The sequence below is a fragment of the Colias eurytheme genome, chromosome 6, assembly GCF_061535395.1.
Source record: "Colias eurytheme isolate Ceu_HAF_F1 chromosome 6, ilColEury1 Martin Lab GWU primary, whole genome shotgun sequence".
NCBI classification, from domain to species: domain Eukaryota; kingdom Metazoa; phylum Arthropoda; class Insecta; order Lepidoptera; family Pieridae; genus Colias; species Colias eurytheme.
This window is the reverse complement of record NC_142985.1, coordinates 8008471-8019755: the sequence shown is the minus strand read 5'-3', so window position 1 is coordinate 8019755 and position 11285 is coordinate 8008471.

Genomic DNA, 11285 nt, shown 5'->3' with positions numbered 1-11285 from the left:
TTGGGTAGATCTCAGAATCGGCCAACATCTTTTTTTCATACCCCTAGTAGTGATAAGAGTAAGGCAGAACAACGCTTAGCGAGGCAGCTTATTCATGTATATGTAATAAATAATAATATAACGGATCAAAAGCCTATTTAAGTAATTTATTTGTCAATATAGCATAGTATTTGTATTACAAAATATGTTAAAATTGTCCAATGCAACCAGGATATAATGAAAATCTCTCCGCAATGTGGCAAAGTAGGTATGTGCTATTATAGAGGCGAAACTGTAATTCCGCAGCTATTCAAAACATGTGTAAAATTTCATAATGTATTAATTAAAACCAATACCAAGAAATAATGTAAATAGAATCTGATATATTCGTGATGTATATCGTATTCGTGATGTTTCATCAATTTCTAACTGGAATTATTATTATTTTTCATCTAAAACAAACACAATTTATGTAAAACATATTTTGTTATGAAATATAATCTGTGTTTCTTAAATAGTTTAATAATAATAGAAGACAACAAAATTATATAAAGTACTTACGTAATAATTAATTGAATTCTATAAATACACCCTTCGATTATAATAGCATGTGCTAAAAGTTATACGGAATGTTAACCACAATAATATTCGAGTGGGAGTGTACTCGCTATATCAATAAAATTATGCGTTTGGAGCTAAAGTAGTAATCAACTTCTAATATTACCACAGAATATTACAAATATACTATTCCGCTTAAATTAATATAATCAAGATTTGCTTACGAAGTTCTGTAAACATTAAAATACTATTTGTTTGATTACTATAGCCAAAGAAACAATAATTAAAAAAAGCAGTTATTTATGTCGCGAAATGACAATTATCTAACAAATGTGAAAAGGAAAAAAGGGCAGGAAAATCTCACGAATTCTCGCAACGTTGTTAGGTTGAAAATTTTGAATTCCATTCGTTTCTTTACACATATTTAATGAGACACAAAAACCACGTCGTGTTTCCTTTGAATTTTACGAGTGTGTAAGTTCCAAATATAATCAGTGACAATTTCAAGTGGAATTTACACACAGAATACTACCTCCGACGGCGGGCGACCGGCGACCGCATGCCGCAGCGTAATTAGCTGAATATGACTTTTAAACTAAGAGTATTTCAACAAAGCCTTTCCGTACTATTATGAACAATAGCACATATTTTAGAAGGAGCTCATTTATATTAATACGACTTTATAATTTCACTACTCAAATAAATTTACAATTTTAATACTTTAGCGAGCGCTGCTAATACTTATTACGGTTTTACGGGAAGGAATTTGAAATTCAACCAATGCTCATGAAAACAAATGTATCTAAATTTTCCCGGTAAACCCAAGTAGAATAGCAAGTATGTGCACCCGTATAAAGAATGAGGCTGAGTCAAATATATTCCTAAGTATGGCTTACTAAGGTTAGAGGGTAACTTCTCACGTAACATCTAATCATAATAAATTGTCCTACACATTATGGCCTCGATTGAACCGAGCTACCCACATATTTTTATATAACATATCATGGAAACTTTTAATATTTTCGCCTCGCTAAAAGATATTATTAGTTATTTCTTTGGTATATCATTGCTCCGGTTTTTAATTTCACGTCACGTCTGCGCGAGGAAGCTGACCGTAGGTAGGTAATACTGGTTCGTGGAGCCTCGCTATAAATCATATCGCCATTTCAATTTACTGAGTCTAACATGGCAGTAATAGGTCACCATTGCCGTGTGCTGAAAGACCTAAATTTGTATTCAAGAAACGATACGATCATTAGTCAGTGCAATTTTCTTCGCATTCTACATGAATGCTATCGTTATCGTCGGTAAGATATAAATAATATTACATAATTGCTTTACATCTGAATTGGAAATTAAATAGAACTGGACTTCGATAAGTTCTAGACTAAATTATTTCGTTCACTGCGTTCTGCTTCTTGTCGACGCCCGGTATAAATGCTAGGTATTAATTGAAGTGCAATGTGGGAAATAACTGTCAACGCATTAATATTCAAAATTGAAAATAACCTTCTCGCTAAGCGTTGCTTTTAGCGTAATCATAAATGTAAACTAGACACTTAAAATACCTTGTTGCTTGAGATGTCTCTCCATTTATGTTTCTCATTCCACGTCATGTACTTATTTTTAATACCCTTGCTCATAAAATATTTGAAATATAAGGTGAGCGTTGAATAAGTTCGCAGTAGAACATGTATAAAATACTATAATTTATTATACTTATATCTGAGTAAAATGTTGTCTATTATTTAGAGTAATTTACTAAATTAACTTTTGTGTTATAAAAATTAATATGGCTGATGAGATGCCACTTATATAAGCAACTTATGTCTTAATCACGAGATAGCAAACATACCCACACATAAACATTAATTAGTCTCAATAATACACATAATGTACATTTGAGAAACAGATACATGACGCACTTAAATTTCGCATTGAATCTTAGCACACACACATCTATATACTAATATTATAAAGCTGAAGAGTTTGTTTGTTTGTTTGTTTGAACGAGCTAATCTCGGGAACTACTGGTCCGATTTGAAAAATTCTTTCGGTGTTAGATAGCTCATTTATCGAGGAAGGCTATAGGCTATATACCATCACGCTACGACCAACAGGAGAGGAGCCACGGGGGTGAAACCGCGCGGAGCGGCTAGTAGACACATAATAACAAAGTGTACGATTAAATAATTATTTTGCAAATAACTATGTTTGGAAATAGCTAAATCGATCGCAACATAAAATCGAATGCAAATTAATAAATACCTCATATCTTGAGCTCTTATCAAACACATTAAATCCACAGTTTAATTCAAAGAACTAGATGTGTTAACATTTTAAACGTGGGCTATAAGAAACATCACTTCATTAGGTCAGTTTAGATAAGGGAGTTCCTTACACCCCGTAATATGTTGTCCAACGACGGGATTGGCGCAAGGGAACAAGGTGAAACATTTTTAATAACCTTGATATTGTTTATTATCGCTCATACCTTTCAATGATATAAATAAGCTTCAAGTGTGAACCAGCGGCGCCTGCGCAAATCGATTTATAATTGTACGACATAATTTGACATGTCATTAACGAGTCTTTTTTTATATTTTATTATAGCGATTATCATTCGCTACGGTATGTTATTAAGTATGCAGTAAAAATAGAATTAATTTTATACTCGATTTTATTTTATTAAAGAAAACGTAATCTGGCATGTACCTAGATTACAAGCCATACACGTTACATTTACTTTACTGTTATTATTCAATACGTAACGGTTCATTACAATACGACAAATAATATCACGAAGCCAGTAATTTTATTCAGAAAATCTACCTATATAATTTAATATATCATTCATCCAGCAAAATAATACAAACTAACTGATATCTGAATCTGTATTACATCCGACATGGCTCACATCTGTCTGCACTACTTAGACATTCCATTATCTGCCGTTCGGAAGCCAAGGCTTCAGGAAGCACGTACATGTAATATTATTGATTACAGGGTGCGGCGGTCCTGGTCCATTTGAATTTCCAATGAGTTCGTTAGAAACGGCCCGTACACGCCACTCGGACAGCCGATAAAAACTTCATTTCTTTTTAGCTGATTGCGCAAGTTAGCTCTTTTACCAAATTACCGTAATGGCACCCCTTTTTGTAAACGATTTGTATGAAATAATGTCCGCACTTTGATCAACGAATCTCGTAATGGAATTAATTTTGGTCCTCAATTAGCCATTACGATTATGATATCTTGAGATTTTCTTTTTGCTGAAAGTAATTTGATAATTGACTTGTATGTAACTATTTATAGGTCTTATGTTAAGAGAAACATGTAAGTGAACTTATTTTAGTTAATTTAGCGGTAACAATAGTTGCACGACAAGGTTGGCGGGTGCAAGTTCGCAATCTTAATTAAGGCACGGCGGGCCTACGGGCAAACTTCGATTGCGCTGTCAAAAATCCAAAGAATTATACCGATCGTACAATAACTTGTGCGATTTTAGACTTATCGTACGAGTTCAGGCATATTAGCGAATTTATACGTTCAAATGCAATATGCCGGCGAATCGGGCCGCTAGTTGGACGCTTTTATTAAAAACAGTTTTATTTATTGACGTTTCGAGGGTTGTGTGTATTTTTCTTGCAAAACGATTCTGTTTTCTAGATATTGTTTCCATTTGAACTGATCTTAACATGCGCAAAAATCGGTTGGTTTTGCGAATAAAAATTTGAAATGCTTTTATGAATACGTTTAATTGTTATATGTAAATGGAACACGTAAAGGAGTTATATAATAATATAATCGTGAATGGTACGCTCTAATCAGTTGAATGCAATAACAATATTTGAATACGACAAAGCAGGCGTGATTGCAACTTCCGACTTTTATCGTCATTCTTCATGAACGAACAGTTAAGCTAATTAGCTTTGGCAAATATTATTTCGTTCTATATTAATATAAATGGTAACTTAAATATGAGTTATGAAAAGTTTTCTTTAATAAAAATTTGCAATATTATGTTAGGTTATTTGGGTAGGACTTATGTCGATAAAATATTCCCATCTGAATAAAATATGACTATAACTGAATAAAACAGAATGATTAGATACTAGGCGTCTAATAGGTATACCTCCTTCCTTTCCTCCTTACCCTTATAATAATATTATCTGTAACATTTTTTTTATAATCCTAAAATTTTTTATAACATTAATTTACATACTATCATGCTGCCATCATATTAAACTTCGACAAATTTAGTTAAGCGTAGGTAAAACTTATCATTTTCATAAAAATGTATCATAAAATGTTTTACAAATTTTTAAATCTTAAATAGGACGCATCCTGTGGGAAAAAAAGGAAACACAGCATATATTTTAAACTTTAAAATATATGCTGTGTTTCCCTTTAAAATTTAAAGTGTCATTACAATGTTGTAGGTCAAAAACCTAGACCACGAATGTTTTTTTATATATATATTACAAGAGTAGATAGTTACGTTTTTTGTCATCTATGAAGTTGAGACTTTATAATATTGTCTCCGGTCGAGTCGGCTCGCCTTCCACTGTGGAAATAGTTTGGTCAAAAAGTCTCGAGTATAAATATTAAATTTTAAAATTGAATTACATAGATATAGCATTAACCATTACGTCAATTCATTTGACTCTATTAAAATAAATAAATAATAAATTTATAAATTTATATCTATTAAAATATTCTTCTATTAATCATTTTCAGCGTTAACCATAACAAAATCTTAAAATATGTTACAATAATATATTTCCATTCGCATATTCATTTAATGCGCTTCCCATTGTATCATTCTTCACAAATCACAATATCACAATATAATCCCATATCCATTTATTAACGATTGATCTCTCTTTCGTAATCCATAAAATAATTTGCAATCTATTTACTAATTAACATTTAAACTCATTAGAATTTAATTGAATGGTTCAATGAGACTGGTATTCGCGAAATGATGGTAGCTAATTGCTTGATCTCGGTAAATTATGAAAATCGTCGACAATCTGCGACGTGTACAAAACAAGACCTCATCTTGCGAGTAATATAGACGTCGGCTTCATAATTGGTGTAATTTTAAAGTGAATTAACTTTGTATAAATGTCTTGATATATAACTACAATTTTAGATGAACATTTGCTACCGGTATTACCCAAATGTGTTTTATAACTCACTGCAGATTTATATTAGACCTTACACAAAGATAAGGATTGAATGAAATTAAAATAACGCTAAGTAATATTATATTAATCCCGCGTGCTCTTTTCTAGTAAAATTAAATACGTTTCAGTAGAGCCGCAAAGGAACGTACATACATTCCCCGCGGGTTTGCAACGCGTGCACTTTACGGCCTCCGTAAGAGCACAGAGTATGACGCCACCAGAGACTTCTTAAAAAATATTTTGGCAAACTGGACCCTCTAGACGTTCTATCGAAATGCTCTTCTATTTTATTACCATAGCCACTCGTCTACTTAATAAAATTTATTGACGTCTCAGCGCTCTTGAGAAACCATATTGTGTGTAGGAGTTTTATTGTTTCGGCATAAACTTAATATGGATTTTCTGCGTCAATTCGACCTTATTTTTGGAAACTGTGTATTGAAATATACCCTTGAAAAGACGATTTATATACAGTTATATGAAACTTGTTAATTAACTTGTTATTTTCGTGTTAATTAATCATGTGACGTGAGATGTTTATGGGCTATACATAACGATAGATAATATACATGTATGTAAGTATAACATTCATTGTAATTCGATATTGTTGTTATTTGTTTATCTTAATTATAAATAAAAGAAATTCTCTTTATATGCCCTAATTTTCCATATTCACAAAATGCAAATTCCTAAAACAAAATATAAAATTTCACATCCTACTAAGCAAGAATATTGTCCTATGTTTACGACTACAAAGTCGCAACCATGGCCTTTATAACACCACCCTTAATTGCAAAGGGGAAACGCAGCTGCAATTATTATTAATTCATGAAGAACTTTCAAAAGGCTGTATACCTTATATACTTACGTGCTCACTTTTATATTATGTTCATAAGCTTTGGCTCATGTCACCGTGCGCGACGCGTCTGAGAGTGCTTCATTTACTTGGTAATACCATAGTGATCTGAGTACCTAGTGGTACCTAGCTTATGTAGGTTAATGAGGCCGCCACTAATTCATATTATAGTTAAGGTGTCCCCGCTTACTGAAGTGCAATCGGCTGAGGAGATTTATAATGTGACCTTGTTACTTTTATATTGGCTTGAGTGAATTTTCATGAATATTTCATGAAACGAAAGAGGGTTGGTCGCTTATTTCTTAAGTTTTTTACAATGACTATAATTCGATCGGTGAATAGCATAAGAGGTAGTTAATTCAATTGTTCTTTATTTAATGTCAAAATATGTGTAGGTTTACCTGATGCTAGAACCAAAAATTAATTAACAAATCTTACAGATTTCTTGATTGATAATGTAAGAATTGTTATTCTAATGATTAATTTTAATTTGAGATTCTGTGAAATTTTGGATAAATTTCTACATTCGATGTTTTTGGGACGCAATAAACACAAGGCGAGACGCCTTCTTTTATCCCCTATTTGAGCATAATTGAATCAAAATAATCCCTGAAATAATTAATTAATCGTACATTTTACTAGCGCTTAATGTTATACCATTAGAAGAACGTAAATTTTTGAAGTAAATATTTTTGTGTAAAAATGAGAAAGTTAATTAAAATTCTGTTTACAGTTGGTGATGGATATTTGTTCCTTTCACACCACGAGTTTATTTATGAAAATGGATGTTTGAACACGCAAAAGGTATGAATTTGTAAATACACATAGCTTAGCAGAATATTTAACTTTTTTGCGGTCTAGTATAGTAAGGTTCGTTAAGTATTATCACATACAAAATCTGTAAACTATAATAAAATCCTGTTGTTAATTTTTCAAAGGAAGGACTATTTTTATACAAGATGAATGCACTACTTCTACAAAACTGTAATTGTTTCTTATTGATGAATAATATTAATTAACCACTCTACCAAATACTATCAAATGAAACCTAGTCATTTCTCGAATATATATCAATTTATCCTCTGTTTCAGGCATCACTTAATTGTTATTATTTGTATAAAACAAACCAATAGTGATTTATATATAGACTTTGGCAAGATAAACATTGCTTTATAGTTTATGTAAACAACATCCGTTTACTGAAACCTTCAAAATCATTCCTTCTAATGTAATGAAATATATACTATTGGCTATATTGTTACTATTAGTATCCATGATCGAGCCAAAGGAACCCTCTAACTTTGAGTTAACTTAACTATCTAGTTTGATTCTCCGAACACTTAAATTCATGCAACTTTATTCATAAAATAATTGCATGCAATTATTTATTTTATAACATTACACGTACATCCGGAATAAATTTGCCTCTGATAAAATTTAACTGGAAACCTTTAGATCAATCTCAGTGTAACTTGATTTAAAAATACACAGTAACGTTACGTTTTTAAATAAATTTATCACATTCCAATCAATTTTAAACTGACTTCATACTGGTGCGGTTATTATTTTTTATATTTATTGTTCTTTTAGATTTTTTCCATGTAGTTAGTTACCTACACCGATTTTGAAAATTGTTGTTTACGTTATCAAGTTTTTTTAACATTCACTTTACAATTTTCAAATTAATCAAAATTAGAAAACAATGTTATATCTATACAATATTTAACTATTGATTAGATCCACATTTTGTATCAAATGTTATATGAAATTAATGAAAATGTAATGTAACTATTACGAGTTCATATACAAACTTTTCTCTACAATTAGAAGCTGCTAATACGGTTCGTACCTATATATTTTTATGTAGAACATGCCTAGCTTAAAGTCCTTAGAACCCCATAGCGTAATCGTATGTAAATGTGTTATTGACCTCGATGGGAAATGTCGCTGTGGTAACCCAGAGTTTGAAATAGATAGGCCGGATTATACCAATGGACTAGACCCTGTGTGCGACTTAAATTGTACGAGCACGTCCAATGTACCTAATCGTTTGTTAATTCGACCTATATAGTACTTTCGATTTGGTAATTTTTCTTCAAACCTTTTAATTATGAACACACATACAGTATGTAGTGTGTTGTAAGCATTATAATATTATCTATGTTAACACGTTCGCTGCGGCACAGATATATCTGTACTTTCCATTACTGCGTTACGGGTCGTTTTAAACCTTGTCCTATACCAGAGATTGTGGCGGCACGAGGCATATTAAACCCCACCGCCCGTAGGAGACCAAAATCCTTTTTTTGGCGCCAAATAAGACAAAGTGTGCGGCTTTTGTCGTGATTATTATTAACAATGAGTTCATTAACCTAAATCTACCGCCGCCCGTGGTTAGATTAGTTAGTTTAGATTCTATGGGTAAAATAAAATGTGGGGTCTGATGTACCCCATACCGCACTGAACAATAGCAGTTTTTCATATAATTTAGTGATGGGAAAAGAAATATCGATTTTATTTAATTGTATTTATTTATCAAACTTATGGATGTTTTTTATTAAAACAGGCCAAACCAGAATATTGTTTGCAACCAGTGCATTCTGTGAGAATTTCCTTTACTTTTTTGTCGGCCTCACGACTTGTTAAGAAGGTGCGGAGTTTTTCGTAACATCCTACACATCTCCTCTTCTTTGATCCCTTTAAGAGATGATGTGCCTTGTTTGTTGGCTTGTTGACTTAGGCAAGAGTTAAATTTTGATGAGCCATACACCAATGTTTTGAATTTGCCGCTAGTTGATTCAATGAACAAACACACTAATAGTAATCATGATTATTAACCTATTTGAAGAAAGTTACTCAACATGTCACATTCACCTTTCTATTAACGATATTTATTATAACGAGTAGTTAGGATGTTTGAAAATTACCTGTATCCACATTCAGGTCCTTCTTTGTAAAAGCTTCAATAAGTTGTTCCACAAATAGTCTCGAATGCGTTGCACAACACTAACCGCGTGAAGCTAGCTTAAGGTGCGGTACGAGGTGCGCGATGGTACGAGGTGTTCGCAACCTCATTCCGCACTGTGTTAGAATTTTTATTTGTTCAGTGCGGCACGAGGTCTAAGAAACCCGGTATTAAGGTCGGTATACCATTGAACTAGGAATCAATAGCACATCTCAGATATATAGATATCACTTTCCTACACTGAACCAGATGGAAGTTATGCCTCCCGCACGACAGAGAAGTTTAAGTTTTTTCCTACCGCTATAACGACGAGACACGGACAGGGTGTTTCAAGCCCTGTTTCGCAGCGAACGTGTTAAGCATTATGTATTATCCGATTTCATTGTTATTGGCAACATCGCTGATAAAAAAAAGACAGAGATACAAGACCATTTCGAGGACACAGCTCTATAAAGTACATATTATATATATCCCCTTTACAACCCTAATCAAAATAAGAAACACTCTGTTGTAGGAAACCCTGATTCGTATAATTATAACATAAGCTTACGTTTCAATAATCTAGTTGCAGCGGAAACATTTAGTATTGAGCTTAATAATTAACACCCATATATTTTATAGAAACCAAGTGAAACCAGTACATGATTGTTTATTAATGATACACTAAAAGGAGTTTGCGGCGCGAAACGCCATGTTATTAAGTAATATAACGACGGCATAACAGTATTAGATTATAGTTAAGCTTTTAGTACTTTATTAATAATTCACAAATTTAATGGTTTTATCATGACCAACGCTCTACATTTAATCTCATATTATCACTAAAGGGATGTTGTTTGTCTTAAAGCTTTTACTTAGGGATTAAGTAATTTAGCCTTCTATTAAAGAAAGTTTTCATTACATAGAATGTTTCAGTCTCATTTTGTCACTAGTATGTTCTAAGCTTAGCTCAATATATTAGAAGATAATAGATTACCGTCAAAGAAAACACGCTCTACTATCTCACACTATCAACACATAAAATTAAAAATTCTAATATTTTCATAAGATCCACAATGAATTGACGGAAATCTTTACTATATAAACAAGGACAAAAAAAAACTGCGAAGACCATTCAAAAGAGTCGTCCGGTCAAAACCAATAAGCAAATGAATAGCCGCCGTCTTCGCTGACATTTTGTTATCGGTCAGACGATGCATTTATGTAGATAGAACCTCCCGACCTAAGGTGCGGGACACATAGGAAATAGTTTATTCGTTCACTGTTATGCAAGAAATATGTATTTAGAATGTCGGTTCTTTTTTGTCGATTTTCATGTCAGTGACATGAAAACACACGCTTTATTGTGCTTAAATGAATCTTAAATGGTATAAATGATGAAACACGGTAAAACAATTAATATCAATTAGTAATTCTTGTTATATAAGGCAACAAAAGGTATGTGATGTTTGATAATGTTTAATAACGATGCATATAATTTATATTTCATTATTTCTAACTTCTATCTACTGCGTTAGTCTAACTATTAAAACTAGTACACAAAACAAAACAAATTTTCTAACCATTTAATATTCTAAAAAACTAAATCAAAACGACAGTACTTATTATCTAATTGCACATAATAATTCATGGGGCTAACTGACTTAAGTGCAACCACGACCTTAACCGACTACCACCATCCCCCGCCGTGTTCCAGGGAGTGTTACAACCCTCTTATCTACACTTTAACACGCAA